The sequence below is a fragment of the Zea mays genome, chromosome 5, assembly GCF_902167145.1.
Source record: "Zea mays cultivar B73 chromosome 5, Zm-B73-REFERENCE-NAM-5.0, whole genome shotgun sequence".
In the NCBI taxonomy this organism is placed as follows: domain Eukaryota; kingdom Viridiplantae; phylum Streptophyta; class Magnoliopsida; order Poales; family Poaceae; genus Zea; species Zea mays.
The window spans coordinates 12,013,316-12,035,877 of NC_050100.1; the positions used below are offsets into that span (position 1 = coordinate 12,013,316).

The following is a 22,562-nucleotide window of genomic DNA, read 5'->3' on the forward strand; positions in this document are numbered from 1 at the left end:
TAAGTCGTTGCCGACTTAAGTCGATTGCTCCGTTTGTAGGGCATAGTGGTCACCCCGAGTTAAGTAAGCGTGAGCATGTTGCACCGCCTTAAGTCGTTGCCGACTTAAGTCGATTGCTCCGTTTGTAGGGCATAGTGGTCACCCCGAGTTAAGTAAGCGTGAGCATGTTGCACCGCCTTAAGTCGTTGCCGACTTAAGTCGATTGCTCCGTTTGTAGGGCATAGTGATCACCCCGAGTTAAGTAAGCGTGAGCATGTTGCACCGCCTTAAGTCGTTGCCGACTTAAGTCGATTGCTCCGTTTGTAGGGCATAGTGGTCACCCCGAGTTAAGTAAGCGTGCAAGCCAATCATAAACGAGCCGAGTATCTTTGAAATCTCTCTTTATTGATGATGTATTTCCATTATACAGAATACATGGTCGCCCCAGCTGTTTTGAAATACAGCTAGGGGTAAAACTTTCGGAGGTGTTCTATGTTCCAGGAGTTCCCAACTTCTGTGCCATCCATCTGGGTGAGGCGATATGATCCGGGTCGAGTGACCTCTGCTACTATGAAAGGCCCTTCCCATAAGGGTGATAACTTGTGCCGTCCCTCCCCTGTTAGAATTCGACGGAGGACGAGGTCTCCTATCGAAAAGAAACGTTGCCGCACAGCTTTGTCGTGATAGCGCCTTAGAGTCTGCTGGTACCGTGCTGATTGGATCACTGCATTCAGTCGTTCTTCCTCAAGTACATCAATGTCCTCCAGCCTGGTGGCCTCGGCTTCTGCTATGCTTTCGAAGATCAACCTTGGCGCCCCAAACTTGAGATCGGCAGGCAGCACTGCCTCCGACCCATAGACCATGAAGAAAGGAGTGTTTCCATGCAGGGCTCGGCTAGGTTGGGTTCTCAGGCTCCAAACAACATAAGGCAGCTCTCTTATCCATTTTCCTGCGAATTTTTCATTCTTATTGAAGACCCTTTTCCTGAGTGCCTCTAATATCATTCCGTTGGCTCGCTCAACCTGCCCGTTGGCTCTTGGATGTGCTACAGATGCGTACTTGATCTGAATGCTCTTTTGCTCGCAGAAGTCAAAGAATTCTGAGCTGGTGAAGTTGGATCCCAAGTCAGTAATGATACTGTTTGGTATCCCGAATCTAAATATTATGCTTTGTATGAATTCCACGGCTTTAGCAGAGGTTAAAGAAGCAATGAGCTGAAACTCTATCCATTTAGTGAATTTGTCAATTGCCACCAACACATGGGTATATCCTCCTTGAGCTTTCTTGAAAGGTCCAATCATATCCAGTCCCCAGCACGCGAAAGGCCAAGTTACTGGTATGGTCTGCAGCTGCTGCGCTGGCATGTGCTGTTGCTTTGACAGGTATTGGCAAGCTTCGCATCTCTGAACTAACTCGGCTGCATCGTCCTTCGCCGTCGGCCAATAGAATCCTGACCTGAAAACCTTCCCGACTAGTGTTCTAGATGCAGCATGTACTCCACATTGCCCTGCATGGACTTCCTTCAGAAGTTGCTTCCCGGTGGACGGGTGAATGCATTTCATGAGGACGCCTGACGCGCCCCTCCTGTATAATACCTCCCCAATGAGTGTATAGTGAGCCGATTGTTTGGCAATACGCTCTGCCGAGTTCTTGTCATCTGGTTCTTCTTCATTCTTTATATACTTAATAATCGGCCGTCTCCAGTCATCAGAGTCTGACTCGGGTTGATCTATGACGTTGCACTCTTCTGCTTGATCCATTGAGATACTCGGCTGCAGGATTTCTTGCACGAAGACTCCGGGTGGGACCTGAGTTCGACCGGATCCGAGCTTGGACAGTACATCGGCTGCCGTGTTCCGATCTCTTTCTACATGATGAAATTCCAGACCCTCGAATTTATCTTCCAGCTTTCAGACGGCAGCGTAGTATTTTCCCATTGAATCACTTGAACAATCCCATTCTTTGTTTATCTGGCTGATGACTACCAGAGAATCTCCATATACCATCAATCTTTTGACGCCCAGTGATATGGCGATGTTTAATCCGTGTATCAAGGCTTCATACTCGGCTGCATTGTTAGAGGCCGGGAATAGCAACTGGAGAGCATACTTGAGGTGTTCGCCTCCAGGTGCAGTGAAGAGAATCCCTGCTCCTGCTCCCTGCAGCTTCAGCGAGCCATCAAAATACATTCGCCATACTTCTGTCGTCTCTGGATTGTCTGGAACTTGCTGTTCTGTCCACTCTGATACGAAATCAACCAGTGCTTGAGTTTTGATGGCAGTGCGAGGTCGGAACTCGATATCGTGGGATCCCAACTCGCAAGCCCACTTGGCTATTCGGCCAATGGCTTCCTTGTTGTGAAGAATGTCCCCTATTGGAAAACCAGTAACTACTATGACTTTGTGGTCGTCAAAGTAGTGACGCAGCTTGCGGGCAGTTAGAAGTACTGCATATAATAGCTTCTGAACCTGAGGATATTTTTTCTTCGAGGGACCTAGAACTTCACTGATGAAGTAAACAGGATGTTGTACCGGATAGGCATGCCCTTCTTCCACTCGCTCGACTACCAACGCAGTGCTTACCACGTGAGTCGTGCAAGAGATATACAACAGCAAATCTTCAGCCGGTTGAGTCGGCGTAGCTCGCCGGGGCGGTTTCAATACTGGTGGTGTCGTCAAGAATTTTTTCAGTGCATCTAAAGCTTCTTGTGCTTCTGAAGTCCACTGAAACTTGTCCACCTTCTTGAGTAGCTTGTAAAATGGCAAACCTTTCTCTCCCAGTCTGGATATAAATCTGCTCAGAGCTGCCATACATCCAGTGAGTCGCTGAACCTTCTTTTGTGACCGAGGAGCTTCCATCTTCATGATAGCTTCAATCTTTTCTGGATTAGCCTCAATTCCTCGGTGGCTGACGATAAATCCGAGCAACTTTCCTGCTGGTACCCCGAAAACGCATTTTTCAGGATTGAGCTTCCATCTATATCTTCTCAGGCTGTTGAAAACCAGCTGTAAATCTTCGATGAAGTTTTCCGAATTCTCTGTTTTGATCACCACGTCATCAACGTAAGCCTCCACACGCTTGCCCCAGTGATCGGCTAGGCATGTTTGAATGGCTCTCTGATAAGTCGCTCCAGCGTTTTTGAGGCCGAACGGCATGGAGGTATAACAGAAAGCACCAAACGGAGTGATGAACGCCGTTTTTTCCTCGTCTTCTTTTGCCAAACTAATCTGATGATACCCGGAATAGCAATCTAAGAAAGACAGCATAGAACATCCAGCGGTGGAATCCACCACTTGATCTATCCTCGGGAGCCCGAAGGGATCCTTCGGACAGTGTTTGTTGAGATCAGTATAGTCGACGCACATGCGCCAATCCACTTTATTCTTTTTGAGTACAAGAACAGGGTTGGCTAACCACTCGGGGTGTAATACTTCTCTAATAAATCCAGCTGCGACCAAGCGAGCTAACTCGGTACGAATGGCCTCTCTCTTGTCGGGCGTGAAACGACGTAGCTTTTGCCGGATCGGCCTCGCCTGAGGATAGACCTTCAATTTGTGCTCGGCCACTTCTCTTGGGACTCCCGGCATATCCGCAGGTTGCCATGCGAATACGTCTCGGTTATCTTGCAGGAACCGGACGAGCACGCTTTCCTATTTGTCATTCAAACTGGAGCTGATGATGGCCGTCTTGCGCTCATCAGCGAACCCCAGGTTGATCCGCTTGGTTTCTTCAGTCGGCCGCATAGAGGTCGCGGCCTGAGCTTCGTTTGCCGGTACGGCGAGGTCTTCCTCAGGCTTAGAGTTCGCCGACGTAAAAGGAACCGTTGACGGCTTGGTGGTGAGGGCTGCTTGGAGGGCCACCCGGAAACATTCTGCGGCGCCTTGGAAGTCGGCGCGCACAGTTATGATTCCTTGCGGTCCTGGCATCTTCAGTATCATGTATGTATAGTGCGGAATGGCCATGAATTTTGCCAGCCCCGGCCTCCCGATGATGGCGTTGTACCCGCAGTCGAAGTTCGCCACCTCGAACCTTAGGAACTCGGTTCTGTAGTTCTCCGGAGTTCCGAAGGTGACCGGCATGTAGATGTGGCCCAGCGGGTATTCCCCTTCCGTTGGCACGATGCCGAAGAAAGGAGTGTCCGACTCGTGGAGCTCTTTGAGGTGAACTCCCAAGCCTTGGAGCGTACGGGGGAAGGTGACGTTGATGCTGCTCCCCCCGTCCACTAGCACCTTCTTTACCCGACTCTCTCGGATCACCGGATCGACGAGGAGCGGGTATTTGCCTGGATGGTCGAAGTTGAGCCATTGATCCTCCCGAGTGAAAGTGATCGGGTGCTCCGACCACCGGTATGGGGCGGGAGGGCCGGTGGTCGCCACCAGTATCTGGCGGTCGTTGAGCTTTTGTTGTCTTTTGTTCTCCTGCGACCCATGTCCGCCAAAGATGACGTTGACCTCCCTGTCAACGCGCGGGAAGCTCCTCCTCCCCCCTCCTCCTGCTGATGGGGCTGTCGTGGTTCATCTGGTCCTCCCCTCGGCGGAGGAGGCGGTAGAGGTTGGAAGGGTCGGTCGTGCCCGACGGAGTGCTTGAAGTCCCGGCAGTTATGGAGAGTGTGGCGCATGTCCTTGTGGTACGGGCACTGGGCGTCGAGGATGTCGTCCAGCGTGCGTTCGCCTCCACGAGGCCCTCCTCGGGCGCGAGAGGCGGGTGGTCCGGCGGCGTGTACTTCTTCACGAGGCCTCTTCTCCCAGCGTTTGTCGGGTGGCTGGTTCGCGTCGCGTCGTGGTGCTGTCGGTGCAGGCTTTGTTCCTCCAATGAGATCCTGGGCCCGCTCGTCGGCGGTGATGTAGAGGTCGGCTTCCCGGAACAGCTCCTCGGAGGTAGTCGGCGCCTTTTGTAGTATGGCTCGGACGAAAGCCGAGTCATTGGATCCTCTGTAGAAGTCCTCGATCACGGCCGCCTCTGTGACCTCGGGGATGCGGTTTCTCATGGTCTGGAACCTTTTGAGGTACGACCGGAGAGTCTCATCCCCCCGACGCTTGATGGATTTGAGGTCCCATGGTTGTGCTGGCTTGTCGGAGAGAGACTGGAAGTTGGCGGTGAAACGTCGACTGAAGTCCCCCTAGTCGTCGATGCAGTGTCGGGGTAGATGTCGTAGCCACTGCAGCGCATCTTGCCCAAGGACGATGGGTAGATACGCGGTCATGACGTCTTCGGATGCTTCGGCAGCCCGAGCAGCGGTGGTGTAGATGGCTAACCAACCCCCTAGATCCTGCTTAGGTTCATATTTGTCGACATTGGATACCTTGAATTTGGGAGGCCATTGGATGGCCCTAAGGCGCGGAGTAAGAGCGGATACTCCGCATGTGTCCTCCTGTCGTCGGGGATGACGTCTGTCCCGGGGAGGGGAGTGGTGGTGGTGGTTCCTCGACCGTCCCCGGGTGGTACCGCCAGTTGAAGCTGTTGCCGACTCAGTCCTGGTGGCCTGGCTTTGAGTCGGGAAGCCATGATCTCGGTCATACTCCTCCCGACGGCGAATTTCGTTCTCATGCCACCATTCGCGCGAAGCATTGATAGAGCTTCGCGCGTCTCGGCGACTGTTGATGGCATGTCGCAAATCGTTCGGCGGGTGAGCGAGCGGTAGAAGATGGTTGGCTGCCTGAGTGAACAGGCGTCGGTATCCCTCGGCGTCGGGAGTCCGAGGAAGTCCGTCAGCTATCCGAGCTAGAACGCCTCCGACCTCGCTCGGCGTGTTCATAGCTCGGGCGAAGTCGGGGTTCAGGTTGCGCCCGAAGAGCGGATTCTCCCGGCGTTGCCTTGCATCTTGCTCGGCTTGCTCCTGAATCCGTCGGCGATCACGTCGTCGGGAGTTCCTTCGTTCCCTGAAGACGCGTTCTTCCGGAGTTTCCCCTATCTCTGAGACCTCGTCTCGCGAGACAGGCTGCTCCGGATCCCGTTCTCCGGCCGCGTGATGTCGTCGAATGTTCCTGCGTCGGTTCCTCCGTCGGCGGGATTCTCGTTGAGGTGGTTCTTCTCCAGGCGCGGTCGGTTCGTCGTCAGAGACGGCGGGCGACTCCACTCTCCCGATGAAGAGGACGTCGGGGTAGAACGGTACTGCTGTCGTGGCGACTTTCTTTCCGTTCTCCTTTGAGGCCGGAGGAACGGGAAGAACGACTTGCCTCTCCCTGGTCTCCTTCTTTCTCGCGACCCGTGTCCACTCTTTTGTCGGGGAAGTAGACAGCGGAGTCTTCCGGGTCAGCGAGCTTCTAGCTCCAGCCTCCCCGGAGACAATCTTTTTCCGAAGAGCTGGAGGTAGCATTTTTCCAGCATTCTCGGAGTTTGTTGGAGGAAACTTCTTTTCTGGCAGATCCGCAATGCGGTGTAGAATTCCCTCTTCATCCGCTATAGATGAAATCGTCCCGAAGCAGAATACAGATCCGGGACGCATGGTGATCTTGCTGTGGAAGGTGACGGCCATTAAGCTAGCTTGGATCGTCGACACACCCCCTACCTGGCGCGCCAGCTGTCGGTGTTTTGGGTCCGACCGCACACCCGGGGTTGCCCCTCAAGGTGTTTTTAGGAGTAGGACGGTGTCGACGACTGTAGCAAAATGGTTCGTGCCGATCGCACGAGGGACAATGGACAAGATTTGCAGGTTCGGGCCGCTTAGAGATGCGTAACACCCTATGTCCTGATGAGTGTTCGAGTATGGTTACAGGAGGACTCTCTGAGTTGAAAGCACAGAGAGTTTACATGGGTGGCTAAGTAAAGTAGGGTCGATCGATCTGAAGGGGTGCCCCCTAGGCCTTATATACTCGACCGTGGGGCAGTACATGTGATATGATAACGTCAAGTAGCTAAAAGATAGTGAACCTCTTGAGCTTATCCCTACGTAACCCTCGCCGACTTATCCTCGCATGGCTCCGCTGCATGGGGGCTTCAGCGCGGGAAAGTCGGGTCTCTGTTGCGATTTATTCGTTCGACGTTGTGGGCCGTCCGGGTTTGCACCAATCCAGTCTCACGTCTTCTCTTCTTTGTCGGTTGTCTTTCCCTAGGCCCACGAAAGAATGACCTTACGAATTATTGGGCCCTTGGGCCTTTCGTGAGGCCTTTTACTTCTTTAGTGGACCCAGGGGATATCTATCCCCCACAGTAGAGGCAAATACATCATTGTGGTAGAAGCAGCATATGTCCATGTGGTAGGCGCTTCATACATCATATTAGCCTCCTCCACAATACAAAGAGCCTGTCATTACAGACAACAAATTCCACTATTAAAATCACAGCAATCCTGAACCAAATGTTGACTACTTTAAATTAAGAGCAAAGATGCATAAAACACAACTATTGGAACATGTCATTTACAAGTATTATAAAGCCATGCAAGTTAAAGCATTGAAACAAAGCATGCTATATGTTGACATATAGAACCTACAAGGTATGCAGGCAAGACAGGCTTCTCAAATATGTGGATAGAATCAATTTATGGGCATCATTTTTAGCCTTACCTTATGTGCTTATTAAAGAAAATAGTATTTTTAATGTCTAACTTGTTCAAACTTGATCCTTTGTTCTCCTGTCAATTTTCACTGTTATATTAAAAGCAAAACACATAGTAGAATAGTTGAAATTGGCTAGTAAGATCGGTGAAACAGAGAGACAAGCATATTAGTGAAACCTCTTCGCTCCAATTCTTCACTAAATTTAAAGAATAAAACTTAGAACTAACTTGCAGTAAATAAATCAACAAAAGGACAATATATTCAAATAAATGAAGTTAAGCAATATAAGCAACATCCTTTTGAACTACATATTCAGTAAAATGGTTGGATCATTGCCCTCAAATTCAAGAAGCTAGGTTAAATCAAGGCCAAGCATTACAATTTTTGATGCTCAACTGGACAAAAGGGTCTACAACTATATCTATATATTATTAATATGTTTGCACCACACAAATCTAAAAAATGGAAGGGAAGTAAACACTTATTGGTTGTTATTTATAAAAATGGGAGGTTATTACATCACAAATCATCACTCAAAGGCAGGTTATTATCAACTATATAATGATTAGATACGCATATAATCGATGTCTGCTTGTTTTCTTTTATGCTTCCTAAATGTGAAAGTTGTAGAGTAGTATCCTCTCTCCTGTCCAAAAAGGAGTACTCATAACTGAGCTCAACAGTTCCAGAGTATGAAAGATAAATATAAGAAAACAAGTACTATTCTTACCCAATGATGAGGCGTGATGCCAGGGATTGATTGCCTCCTCATGGAAATATCTCAAGGCATATATAGTCAGGGAAACACACTCAACAACCATCCCTCACGCATTGCAACAGCAATTTCCACTATGGCAACAAAACAGAATTTCACGGTTCTGGAGAAGTAGAGAAAAGAAAAAAGGAAATTAGAGTGGGCTAGAGCATCATAGCTTCATCAGATAAACGAGCTACTGCTATCTTGCTGCTTAAGAGGGGAGCCAAAAGGATGACAACTTGTGCTGATGAGTTGCTAATTCTCTGTCCCATGTACCTCATGCCAATAGTCCATACCAACACTAAAAATGAAAATTAAACCTTCTGAACTTGCTAGGCGGTGCAGACACAGACAGCAAAACAACATTTCATATATGCTAAACACATACCTTCTATAGCGAGGAGGGTGGGCTTCTTCAGCGAGCGATCTGCTTGGAGTTGGCAAACAGCAGCAGAAAATAGGGCTTCTTCATAGGCTCCGTTGCTGCACTAAAATAAACAAACAACAGTAGAAAGCAAGAGCAAGGAGTTCGCAAAATGAAGAAAATCATCTGTCTAGTGCTAGGAGGCAGAAAATTCACATAACTTCCGACACAGAGCAGGACGACCAATCCGTTCTAGGCCCTGTCATCGCCTCCGCCACATCGTCGCGCCAGAAAAGTAGCAAAACTATGAACTCCAGGACCACATACTATAATTGGCTGATTACCTGAAAACCAAACAAAAGTCACAGATTGTTTACATCACAAGTGTAATGCCCCAACATTCTCATATGAATTAGGCATGCATAAACCTGAAAGGGCGTCCATAAAAACACAGACATTTTTTCTCTGGTCCGAGCGATGTTGTTGGACCAACTAACATAAATAGCTTCTGAAATGTACTCCACCGAGTATCTTGCCTCGTCGATGATCTATCACACATCACAGCAATATATCTAATTCCAATCATGATGAAACGTGCTAAAGGTATATAACTAAATATTAGGCGCAATAAAAAATATAGACTGAGAAACACCTAATTGTCCCCAATTTACTCATATGTGTCCAGTAAATCTTCTCTCCGTGTCCCTCAAAAGATGACTCCCGCACAGTCCTAAATCCCTAATTTTTATTCTCTTTGTTTACTATTTTGAGTCTGATTGGTAAATGGTGATACCTTGCTTGCTAGATTTGTCTAAGTACACCTTATTGTGTGCTTGGGAACAATGTACTAATGTAGAACAAATCAGACTACGCCTGTTGTACAAATGACTAAATAGATAGGTAAAATCACACATCTTGTTAAGAAAATAGAAAACGCTAAAGCACTAAAAAAAATCTTGAATGAGCTCAGGCATAAAGAAAAACATTTATCATGACAACCCACAAAGGGAAGTCTCATAATGAGCTAGATAAAAAGAGTATGAAACAGTAAACCCCAAAGCACTCAAAAAATCTTGAATGGAGTCGAATAGATTTGGAAAAACACTTATCATGACCAGAAATGCACGATTTTGGAACATGACTATTTGTTGTCGTACATAAGCAGTCAAATTACGACAAAGGTGAACTTGTAAACAACACTCCACATTTCCCTGTTATATAATGTAAGCAGAATAAAGTAAAAAGAAAGCAATTTTCTCATATTATATGAGCAGAAAATAAAAACTACTGATCTAGTATATATTTGTTGTCGTACATAAGCAGTCTGGTTCTTGGACTGTATCCTGAGAGCTTTAGCTCCATGCAGCATGTCATGGCCTCGAGTAAGAATAGCAGGTTACCTTCTGTATCCTGGGAGTACGGCGTCAATCACCATCTTGCTACGGTTTATGGCTCGTATTACTGTTGATCACCAGCGAGACGCTTTCCTATGCTGCATAGAGTGGTAAAGCATTCTGAAGATTATATGCTCAACAAAGTTGACACACTCGTATCATCAGATTTCTTCATTAGTAAACAAGGAAATGCCCATGGAGTAGATAGCCTACAGAAGAAACAAAACGTTTCTCTTTATGGATATCTACACGGTTGTTCTTCCAAGACCTCAACGCCTGACCGTGCCATCCTCGCCCGCGTCCGTCCTCCCCTACCCACGATCCCCCAGCCGCATGGTCACCGTCGTCCCTAAAAGCGCAGCAAATTAAATGCCACACCAAGAGCACATCGATTCAGATGTGCAGACAGCGATCGAGATCTCACAAGGTTGTCCTGGGAGAAGATGCATCAGCGGATTGCTCCTCAAGGAGGTAGGAGCAGAGAGAGAGAGAAGAGTCAAGAGGGGGCGGCGTCGGTTGAGGATGGCGCGGAGGGAGGCGCGGTCAGCGGGCATGCGCGGGCGAGGATGGCGCGGTCGCGAGGGTCACGGAGGCGGCGGCGGAGCCACGGTATGGGGCTTGAGGTGGTCGAAGACATCGGCTAGGGTTTCCTTGGAGGAGCGTAGAGCGAGATTGTCATAGGGGCGGGGCGACGCGGGGTCACAGAGGCAGGGCGTGCGCGGAGGGGCGTCAGGGCGGAGCCACGGTGAAGCAGGTGTGGACGCCCCCGTTACACCCTTATAGAGTAGTAAAGATAAACCTTTATTTCCCATAAGGCTTTGCAAGATGATTAGTCAAATAGAACAATATTAGCCCTATGTTCAGAATATTGAACGGAGAAAAGAAAGCAAGTGCCACAAATAAGATAAAAATTTAAGCATACTATGCAACAAAAACTTCAAACAGTCGAAATAAAAATGGAAAGCCTGGTTCATACGCATGGAATTCATTTGTGTTAAATAGTAACATACTTTCTACAAATTTATTCTTTTTAATTTTTATTAGGCCACTAAAAATAAAAAAAAACTAACATTTTTTATCTGGTGAAGGCATATGTGCAGCAGCTGGAGAGCAGTAAGCTGAAGCTTGCACAGGTGGAGCAGTAATACCAGAAAAGCTCGCCAGCAGGTAACTCTGTCTTGGTTGCATGTATGTTTACCGAGTGCTTCGAAAATAGTGCATTTATGCTGTTATTTTGAATCTTCGAATATTACGCTTTCAGGGAATCTTCATTTCTAGCTCTGGAGACCAAACCCATGCCATGAGTGGAAATGGTAATGTTTCAATTCGTTATATCTATGTGGCTCTAAGTGTTTCTAGATTTAATTAGTCTATCTTGATTGAATTCTATATTTATCATTAGAAGTGCATCTGAAATTATAAACTTGTTGCAGGAGCGTTGACTTTTGACATAGAATATGCTAGATGGCTAGAGGACCAAAATAAGCAAATAAATGAGTGTTGAGGACTACAGTGAATGCTCATGCAAGTGAAAGTGATCTATGACTTATCGTAGATGGCATAATGGCACACTATAATGAAATATTCAATACAAAGGCTGATGTATTTAATATACTTTCAGGTTTTTAACAAGGGCTAAATTCGCTACTGAACATCAGTGTCAGATCTAGCATTTAAACGTATTTAAAAAAGCTTATGCCTAGATCCTGCCACTGCTAAACATGAACTATGGAACTCCAAAGTGCCAAGCAGTGATGAAATGTACAGGGCAAAGGGATCCTCATAGACAACACAATTTGCCTGACGATGGCATATCCCCAGGGAAGCAGGCAAGCGGTGCTGTGCTACGCCAGAACTGCGTGGAGGCTACACCAAGCAAATGCAATAGAAGAGAGTTGTGCAAACCCTAGAAAGGATCGAACAACGCGAGCAGTGCCATAGACGCTAGGCCAACAGACATGTTGGCATCCATTTCTTGCCACAAACCGAATGCCCTCCCTCTCCCGTGACGATGCAACATATCCAATCAATCAATGAAGAGCAACAACTCCACGCTACTCCTCAAGGTTTCATCCCAAGTGGCGCCATACGTCCATACCCATGTGATTATGTCCCCTCGGACCACCATGGGAGACAAGGGATGACGAGGAGTCCGACCATTCTCCCTTGCAGGTTACGCGTGAAATCGATCCTAATCGAGCCCGACGTCGTACCAATCACTCAAATTCTCTGAGGGCACCAGGTTTCGGGCTGAACTGAGCGGTCCTGTACTGAAATCGTGCAATAATTGGGGATCTCGGGCTGCAGGGGAGCTGCAGACGAACCTGACATGGTGTGTGCGTCCTCTCCTCTTGTCAGCCATCCACGTTGGCTCCTGGAGGAAGAACACATTTCCTTGATTGTGTCGAGCGCGAGTCGCGGAAGTGGAGCGCAGAGGTGGGGGTAGGGGGAGTCCACTGACCCCGAGACGGTGGTGCCGCGCGTTGAAGCAGAGGGTTCGGCGAAGGCAGCCGGTGGGGGCGGAGTTGGAGGATGGCAGTGGGTTGGTGGAGGTCGCCATTTGGGGAGGTGGAGTCCGACGGTGCGGTGGGGGAGGAGGTGGAGTCCGATGGTGGGGTGGAGGAGAGGGAGGGGAGGCCGCCGGAGTTGGAGCACGGTGGAGGAGGCTGCGCGAGCAGTGGGGTGGCGGTGGTTAGGTCAAATGCGAGAACACGGTCGGCCACATGGTGGGCTGCACGCTGGGACGGTGGGCTGCACGATGGGACGATGAGCCTTAGGTCCACATGAAAATCATTGGGCCGCACGAACCGCTGTCACAGGCGCGCTGGTATGCCATCTATTTTATTAGTGCCACATCGGTCATTGAGAGTGACGGAACATGGCTTATAAGCGCAACTGTGTATTGTATGTTGCTCACTGAGAGAGATGGAACGGAATGTGGCTCATAAACATGTGTATGTACTGTTTATTTTGTTGCGCTGGACTGCGGGACTGCATGGTGCGTACGGCTGGTGGGGGCCCACATGTAGGAGACGTGTATACGGCCGTTGGCAGAACGCGTTGGAGGCAGAACACGTCAGAGGCAGACTACTATTGCAGTCTTAATAAGTAGTAGAGATTAGCTAAGTGCTCGTGCGTTCCAATGGGACCGCTATATTGTAACCATCAGTACCATGCAGACTTCTATATACGATAGTACAATACATGTGTGTTGTGACAATACATAAATTATTTGATAAAATATTAAGACTATATAGAACAAAACAAACAAATAATACAATACAATACAATGTCGCAAGGGTTCCATCAAGCAATGTCGCACACAGTAACAAGTATGTCACCATATGAAATGAAGAACATGCAAAAACTCTATTTCTGTAACCCCCCACAATAGAGCCACATATAAATGTTCACGAGTTCGAAAGCATTATAGTGAATGTATGAATGAGCCTAAAATTCTGATTGAGATCCCTGGGTGGTGAAAAAATTCATTCTTCTGGCATTGCTTCTCTACCACAAGTTAGGACACCGATTGATTCCCATTTTCATTCCTCGTCGCGGGTGTGGAGTGGGGCGTGGGATCTAGGTGCACCGACACCGAGCGGGGGGGGGGGGGGGTCGGTGCGTGGGGACACGCCAAGGGCTTCTCCACCGATTGTGTCCTCGTGGGACGTGGATCTAGCCAGGGGGTGTGACGCTCGTCGTCGTTGCCGAGGGTGTTGGGGGAGGGTGTTGGATCTCGACGCTGGGGGAGGGGCGGGGAGACAACATTTGGCGGCAGAACAGGTGGGACATAACCACGGGAGGTAGCCTACGCTTTACCTTCTTCATAGTAGTAGAGATAGACATTTTGTTTTAAAATAAGTACACATTTTAGAATTAGACTATTTAATAGTAGTTACCTTTATCTACTTTTGCTTCATGTAAAGGCAACAATTACATCTTTATATAAGTTGTTTGCCCATGCGTTGCTATGGTTTTTATATCACTTAGGTAAGTTATTCAAATATATTCCAAACCTTTATAATAATATTACACATGAAGATAATTGAACATATTTCAATTGCAATCATTCAAATGTATATCATACTAAAACATAAAATGTATCTTACCCTTTTTAGAATAATACAAAGTAAAATTTTCCACTTATATTCAGCAAAATGAGAAGTATCAACTGGTACCTACACGCGTAAAATCTTTAGAAACAATAACAACTCAAATTAGCATATTAGGTGGCATAAGGTCCATCTAGTAATCAATTGTACAGTAAGCGTAAGAAACACACCTGAGAACAATGTCATCCTCGACTTTACTGACCTCTTCATGCTTCTGAACACCCTACGAGACAATACATGAATACAATGCAAATCACTCAGTATTTTCTACACATCTTAGCAACGGTACACAAATTATTTAATAATATACCAGATTGACCAGCTTTGGCTGTGCGGCCCACCCTGTGCAAAAAATCAACAGCAACAGTACACAAAATATTTAATAATATGTTAGTGTAAAATAATTATAAAAACAAACAACATATATTATCATCGAGCTCAATATCTCGTAAATTCTTTGACAACATAATATACACTACTATAAAGCATCGTTTTTACAAAGCCAATACATACAAGGAAGAAAACGAAGCAGTCACTCCTACATGACAAGAAATTACATGGTGGCACAAAAATACTAAGTGGAGCTATTTTACATGACATTGCAAGAGATAAACGCTACGAAATACATAGGGCCAGAACAGGACGCGAAACAACTATTGATAGAGGTTGGAGGCAGCCGTATGCTTGCTTGACCAAGGTTGTTCTCTCATTTGTGACATGCTACAGACAAATAATTCAATCTAAAATGCACATCATGGCTCAAAGGAATAAAACTGCACAACAAATAATTTAATCAGAAATGCACATCATGGCTCAAAGAAATAAAATGAGTGAGCTAAAAGAGAACTGAGGCACCCTGCAAGGGAACTAATACCGTTTTGAACATGTTTGAAATAGGCACCAGACCATGGGAGATTTTGGAGAAGAGCCTGTACATCATACAAAGATCCTCAGCCTGCAGTAATAGAGGGATGCAGTGAATATTCAATACTGTTAGGAAGCCATGCATTCATTAGATAATAATAATAAGGTTTTCAATCCAACATTATCATCGTGAAGCAAAGCATAACATCTAGAATGCTTCTCTAACAACGAGTTGCATACTGAGAAAGCAATTCATTTTGCACTTTCTGTTGAAATTCAAATTATAACAATGTAAGGGCCATATGAGGAAATATGTCGAGCACTATTTAAGAAAGACATAGCAACATTCTGAATTCGAAACTGATATACTTGTAGCAAATAAAATATTAATAAAATATTAATTGAGAAATACTACGAAACTAGAAAAGGAAAGTTTCCAGATACCTCCAATAACTTTTGTTCATTGCTAATATGCAAATAGTGACCAACTTGCTCCTCATCCGCTTCAAACATTTCTCAGCCATTTGAAAGAAGCATCGGACGTTAAGAAATAGCCACACGTAAATACAAATACAAACAGACAAAAACTTCTTGATTCTAGGTACCTTAATCATGTAATCTTGGTATGAGTCCTCAAAAATCCTGCTTTGAGCCTTGACAGAGTAGTACTCTGTAGTATCCTTGAGCAAGAAATCTTCAAAGTCATTCTCATAACACTCCATTTGACCCAACCCGATTTCAACAAAAATATCCAAGACATTCTTCAACACAGCCCGACCAATCTGTTCACCCTCATGTTCTTTGTCTATCTGTTAAAAGTAAAAATATCAGTTCTCAAATAGATGAAACTTAGGCACTATGCAATCAGACAATTGGCCACTAATGCACATAATTTTTTTTGAAGATTTGCCATATGGAAAAGATTATACCAGTTTGGTCCTTACTGTATTTCAATATACTCCAATATGTATAACTTAGAAAAAATTATGGTCAAAGACCTATGTTTGAGATCATATTAATGTCCAAACATCAATCAAGCAAATAATGAAGGGAAGCTCGTATATCTGATAAGGTGGTATGGAGTCTGTCTGTGGGCTTTGGCAAATTTTAGTGCCCAAACATTTAGAATAAAGCCTCTCCAATTACATCGGAAACTTAGTTTTCCTAGGTGAACAATATTCACCATCCTTTTCTGACTCAGCTGGGATTCTCAAGGACAGAACAACAGCTCGACTAAAATAGCCATGTAATGATCTTAAATCAAAACGCTTGAATTTATTTTTACTATACTGGCGAAAGCAGGAACAAATTCCGATTGAAGAAGAAGCTGGCATTGCATTGGAACATTTTTCATAGTTGCTATATCATCAACACATTCCACACTGATTACTTGTGTAAAAGGAGTGATCAAAATTCGACAACCATACAATAATAAACTTTTGTGGAAGTGCAGAAAAGGATGATTTTTGTTGCAGTGATTGTATACTAATATTTTGTCGAATTGATTGTGTCGCAGCGAAAGTGCACTAATGAACTTTTGATCCAATAGTAACAGCAGAATCCCGAATATATGGGCTTCTGGCAACAAATTACTCTAATTTCCATGAGAGCCTCTGCAGGAACAGAGAGACAAGAGTGAGAAATAAAATCTGATCCTTTGTCCGACTAAGCATGTCAAATCCACCTTGATTTTTATATGAAGCAAGAACTTCATTTGTGATATCCAAGGTTCTCTGTGCTAGCAAACCATCAGATCCACCTATTTCAACATAGGCCAAATATGTTAGTGTCTATATGCATATCAGTGATGCCATCTACTTCGGACTGCAAACCTAATAAATGCCTGCATATGCTGCTAGTTTGAATGAAATGAACCCATGAAAGTTGGGTCGAGTATTTTCAATTGCCATTCACATTTATGACTAAACACAAAACAATACATATCTGCTAATCTAATTCAGACAAAGTTATTTGTATGAGCCAAAACAACAGCCATTGCTACAAAATTTCAGTGACAATCAAACGCACTAAGTTTTTATTAGGACTCATGCGTTGAAGCATGTGCTAATCAGGAAAAAATGGAATTAACAAGTGAACACAATGTAGATAATATGATGCTCCTAGGTGATCACTGAAAAGTAGCAAATTACTCACCGAGGAAACCAGTGAGTTTGATGTTTTGGTAGTGGGCCTTGATAGCCTCATAGAGTCTCCAAACAACATTGTGTCCTCCTAGGGATTTCCTGCCATAGAAGACAATGCCAACCCTGCAATTGGAATATAAGGGATTAGATCTTTGAGAAAGATGATTTTTGTGAGGCAAAAGATTTTTCATGTACAGGAACACGAAAGATGTACCTGACCACCGGGTGTTAAGATATGACCTTAGTAAGGCGTTGTACCTGACCACCACAACGGTCTTCCTGAGGAAATGTGCAAGGGGCTACCCATAGGTGTGAGGGAACACATGGCTAATCACATGAGCGCCTGACGAGTCAGTTGCAATTGCGTCGTCACCATACTCCACCCTGACAGTAGTGACCTGAATAAGTGGAGAAAATAACAAATGGAACATGATAGAATTGTGTGACACCGTACAATAGAAAAGGAGGATGTATATGGCAATGCAACTTTTAAATGAAGTGCCAATTGAACTGGACGAAAGCGGAGGGGCCGACTGGGACTGCTGTAGAGGGGCATGGAGACCATGAGACGCGACAATGGTCAAACCTCTAGAAAGAGCATCAAAAGAAATAGCAAGCCAAAAATTGACACATCATACACCAAGGTAAATATTGTGTCCATTCCAATGCCAGGCACACAATTGTAAAGATAAAGAGTAAAGGAACCAAATATTTAGATGATTCAAAAATACAGCACAACCCTGCCTCGTAGAGTGCACACAGCATGTCTCCACTCACCACACTACATGCGTATTCCAGGCAGCACTTCACCACACTCTGTCATCCTCCTTAGCAGATGTAGTATCGCTCCAGCAAGCAGCAACAACACAACCCAGTAAGACTGCAACGCAGGCAGCATAAAGCTTTCAGTCGGTTTGTAGTTTTTTGTTTACAAAAAATGAAGCTTAGTTCCATGTCCAATCCAAATGTTGCTCCTGTAGCTGTAGATGGTAAACCACCAATTCTCATTTGCAAGAACACCCAAAATACGCCTTTCCACTGCTGTGACAGAACATGTGCACTGAACACCAACAACATCAAGGGACAAGACAAATATATTTTAAGGAAAATATTACTGCAAATAGGAAATTAGGTAAAAAGAAAAAAATAAAAGGGCAAGAGGCAATCCTCACCAAGTTATAAACAAGTACATCAGGCTCCAATGAAGGATCCCAATCCTTGTGCCACATCTTCATTACTCATTTTGAGGGCTTCTGTCTCATATCATATACTCAATAATCTTGATTAACTCCTTTAGAATACCAGCTCAGCCAAGAGTAACAACAATACAATGGTATGCAAACATGTCATGGTATATTTGAGCATCCCCCTAATGTAAAATATGGAACAAAAATAAAATGTTAAGCCATTAGTTTTTCTATATTTTTTGTGGAAACAAGTTGAATTGTTATTTAATTGTACAGAAAAGGTCTACCTGCATGATGGTGAAAAAGCAAAGTGCTTCAGTCGCCCTTAATGATTTCCCAAGGATTGAGAGTAATTTTGTACACAAATCTAGATAGAACATACTTTAGTGGCTATGTCATTATCCTGTATCAATCCAACCACAAATGTTGGAGCCCAAATATAGATTAAACCACTAAGCCTAGATGTTGTGCGGAGAGTAAACTATGACATATATGATTTTCTGAAATCATATCATATTAGAGAAAACATACCTCAGAAATCCATTGTTGCTTGCATACAGAACATCAACTAAAGCATATTGGGGTGATGATTTGAAAATTCAATAGATAGAGATCCATGGAACATGTAGAAAATAGAGAAAAATATAAAGGAAGCAATCATTTAGAACCCACTATGACCATCAATTTTCCAATAATGCTTAATCAATATGCTCAACACAGGATGCTAGCACGCAAATTGCAAACATGTAAGAACATATACAGATAGCTCTACAAAGACAAATATCGTTTTCATTAAGAACTCATGAAGTCACAAACTTAGTAAATTACCATTTATTAAAACTGAGGTAGTTCAAAAGTTCATAATAAACATGATTGGTAGCTATATAGACAACATCCTTCAAAAGCATTCCAAAAGTGACATTTGTTTCTTGTGGTGGAGAAACAGACATAGCTTCACGAAGAACCAACACAACTGGAGCTAAAAGCTGAAGTGACACATGAAAATGCAGATGGTATACATGTACTAAACTAACCAATTATGTATCAAAAAGAACAATTATATGGAGCATTAGAAAGAAAACAATGGGCTTTTACCTGCACATATGTCGTGAACGTAATGAATCCAACATGAGAATTATCTGGCAATAGCTGACTTCTTCAATCATGCAAGTATCTACAACAAAAATGAATACCGATGGAACTGTAGGACCAGTTTCAGTTAAAGATATGTACTCGATGGTGGTGTACTGAGGAAAGAATTATGCAGAGAGATTATTTTCTAAGATCGATGGTTAGCGTTGAGGGAATTGGTTGCATTGAAAATAGAATGAACAGACCCAGATCTTAGCAACATAGTCAACAATGAAGAAAGGGTTGAGGATGGAACGACACATGCGATAGCAAAGAGGTCTGTAGCAGTAGCTTGAAGCGCTCGATCGGCTCCACCACAGTATGCACGGAGCCCCCCACTAACGGGGGTCGTCGACTTCGGTGGCTTCTTAGAAACGACAGGAAAGAGAACAAACCATGCTCCTGGTGCTGTCCGTCTTGCTTGGCGACCCGTACGTGTTGCCGCATACCGATCGATCCCCCGTTAGTGGAATCAAACGATGGAGTGCCTCACTGTCGCTGAAGCGGAGCAGTCGCGGGCCACAGTGGTCGCCGGAAAGACGATAGGCCGGTTGGATCCCAATCCTCCTGAGCAAGGAGCGTGATGCCATGGTGCCTATTATCCACCGCCATGCCCCCTTAATCTAGAGATACACGCGAAGATGGAAATATAGTTAAACAAAGATCTGCAGGTCTATTGTACTCTCAAGTGGAGCTCGGTGTAGCGCTACTCCCTCCAGCCTGAGCAGCGGACGCCGCAACAGTTGTTGTTGTAGCCCTGCCGCTCCCGACGGCAGTAGCAGACGAGCTCGTCGAAGGCTCCGTAGTCTGCTGCGTGCGCTTGCACTTCTTCTTCTTTTCGTAGGGGATGCCGCACGCCTTGGCCTGCGAGTCGTGCACTTCGCGGAGGTAGATCCACATGGCGCGTGTCGCGAAGGGGTTGGACTCGGTCGTCCTGCCTCTCTCCTCGTACGCCGTGCAGGCGGCCGATGAGTGCGTCGAGCGACCCCCACGCCTGGTGCAGCGGGCACGGGCAGGGCCCCGGCTGCGCGCGCTGGCCGTAGTAGGCGCACCCGAACTGCGTGCACCATAGTAGGCGCACCCGGTGGGATCGGCGGCCGGAGCGAAGGCGGAGATTGGGAACAACAGAACAAATCGTGTTCTCTGGAGGCAAGACGTTGAGAGAGATGGCAGAGGAGAGCGCGCGGCATCCGGCGGTGTGGGGCGAGGGTGAGGACGGAGTTGGTGGCGGCAGAATCAGGCAAGAGGAGGCAGGGGCGAATCGCGATGACTTCGGGGCTTGGGCGGTGGGATCAGGACACGGGGGTAGAAAATTGGGTGGGCAGGATCGGACGACTGAGATTGTAGAACAGTAGAATGGACGGCTGAGATCGCAGAACGACAGGCTACCCTTACAGCCTTAATAAGTAGTAGAGACTAAGCAAAGAATGGAGTAGGAGATTTGCAAAACCAATCATGCTAACCTTTGATAGTAGAATAGAGCACCTCTAAATGCTTCAGTGGATCCAAGAATGGGAGAGCCTCTAATTGTCGACAAGCTGGGAAATTATTCAAAAAATAAAAGTTATATTAGGGGAAGAATAAGAACAGCAAGAGGCTACTTTCATGTCAGAAATGAACCAAGACCAAGTTGTTTTTTGTAATAATGTAACACAGCAAAAGAGTAGCCTAAAACAAAAATTTATCCATGAATTGAACTAAGGGATAAGGAAAGGTTACAATCTGCAAGACTAACACGCGACAGGAGCGCCAAATCTGAACCCATTGGCCACCTTGAAAGGAATATAAATCAACAAAGGATGCTAAGCATCAAAGTTGTTTTGTAAATGCATTGTCAATATATTTATTTCGTTTTGTAAATGTTAACATATTTGTTTATAAACTTGGTTAAAGTTGTAAAAGTTTAATTTGAACACAGGTTTAATTGGAGAACACAGACATACACTCTATCTATTCTACAAGACACCATGAGCACGAACAAAACATAAATGAATCTAACATTATTACACATTCTTTACGAAGGAATTTTGACAGCTTATGTTTTTATTAAAGAACATCCATTTCAGTCAGAATTTTAAGAAGGGTCGTATACAACCATACAAGACAAGCAAGCATGCAGTTCTAATGTCCTAAACATGATCAAGCATATATCAAACATATGCAGATACACAAACTGAAGTGAAGAATTTGACTCCGGTCAGATAGTACAGTCGGGAAGAAACCAAAATAGATTGCACATTAACATGTACACATGGAAAGGCAGAATTAAAGAGCAACAAGTCCAAACGAAGACAAACCGCAAGAGGGTGCACAAAGAAGATGGCATTGGTTTATCTGTGCCTAGATTATTGTACCCATTAGATCGATGGTTCTTTTAACATTGGTCATAAGTCACAGGAAACAAACCAAACCAGAATCAACTTACAAGGCTACCAATCGACTCTAACTCTAATGGCTGCAACTCTACTAAAGATCGTTTACAATCTGAATATCAGATTTTAGATATTTGACAAAATACTCCAACTGATATATATCGCCAAACTGACTAAGATGCTGAATTCAATTTGCTATTTATGGAGAATATAATAACCAGCTATTGAAATAGGCGACCTAAAACATTAACATAAGACAGATTTGTTTTTTGGGAAAAAGAGGTGTACCTTTTGTCCAACCAAATATTAATGTACAAAGAATTTTGGGAGGGCAAGAGCTGCATTGAGCAAATGCCAAAAAAATAATGCACATGATAAAAATTCAACCACAAGGTTTATGTCAAAAGTGGCTGGCATGGAAATTGGGACTGTGTGACAGCAGTAAATTGTGGAAAGAGCAATAAACCCTTTATTTCCGAAAAGAACACAGCGGATGAAGAAGCGACAAAGGAGGCATAAGAGAAAGATGATGAAGAGGGCCACTGGTTTATTAGTTATCTCTGTGAATTCTGTAATAGTACCCCCTCAGGTTAGTATGTCCCCCCAAACTGTGTTCCCGTCTCTGTCTAGCACCTTCTAAACCCAACCCATATTCATTATATGTAGCGAACATTCAAAAAAAAGAAGCATCAACCTGAGTTCAAAAATAGGGGTTGTTGCACCAAAATACACTTTCCGAAGAGAACACAGGCATAC

The 22,562-nt window shown here is 45.0% G+C and overlaps 2 long non-coding RNA genes across 5 annotated transcripts; one reads left to right on the plus strand and one right to left on the minus strand.

The window, feature by feature from the left end:
- Nucleotides 1-6,584: 6,584 nt before the first annotated feature.
- Nucleotides 6,585-10,803, minus strand: LOC103625955 (uncharacterized). 4 transcript variants are annotated; one of them, XR_002261880.2, is made up of 7 exons: nucleotides 10,418-10,803; nucleotides 10,207-10,342; nucleotides 10,000-10,091; nucleotides 9,056-9,147; nucleotides 8,624-8,943; nucleotides 8,209-8,356; nucleotides 6,585-7,222 (listed from the first exon to the last, which is right to left on the minus strand). It is a non-coding gene; the product is annotated as an uncharacterized lncRNA (long non-coding RNA). The 4 variants fall into 4 exon arrangements; XR_002261879.3 differs by having other exon boundaries at nucleotides 9,028-9,147; nucleotides 10,418-10,740; XR_002261877.3 differs by having other exon boundaries at nucleotides 9,028-9,147; nucleotides 10,000-10,342; nucleotides 10,418-10,761.
- A 276-nt stretch (nucleotides 10,804-11,079) lies between these two features.
- On the plus strand, nucleotides 11,080-11,494 carry LOC103625956 (uncharacterized). The gene is made up of 3 exons (XR_552628.3): nucleotides 11,080-11,160; nucleotides 11,255-11,306; nucleotides 11,427-11,494. It is a non-coding gene; the product is annotated as an uncharacterized lncRNA (long non-coding RNA).
- The last annotated feature ends 11,068 nt before the right edge of the window (nucleotides 11,495-22,562 follow it).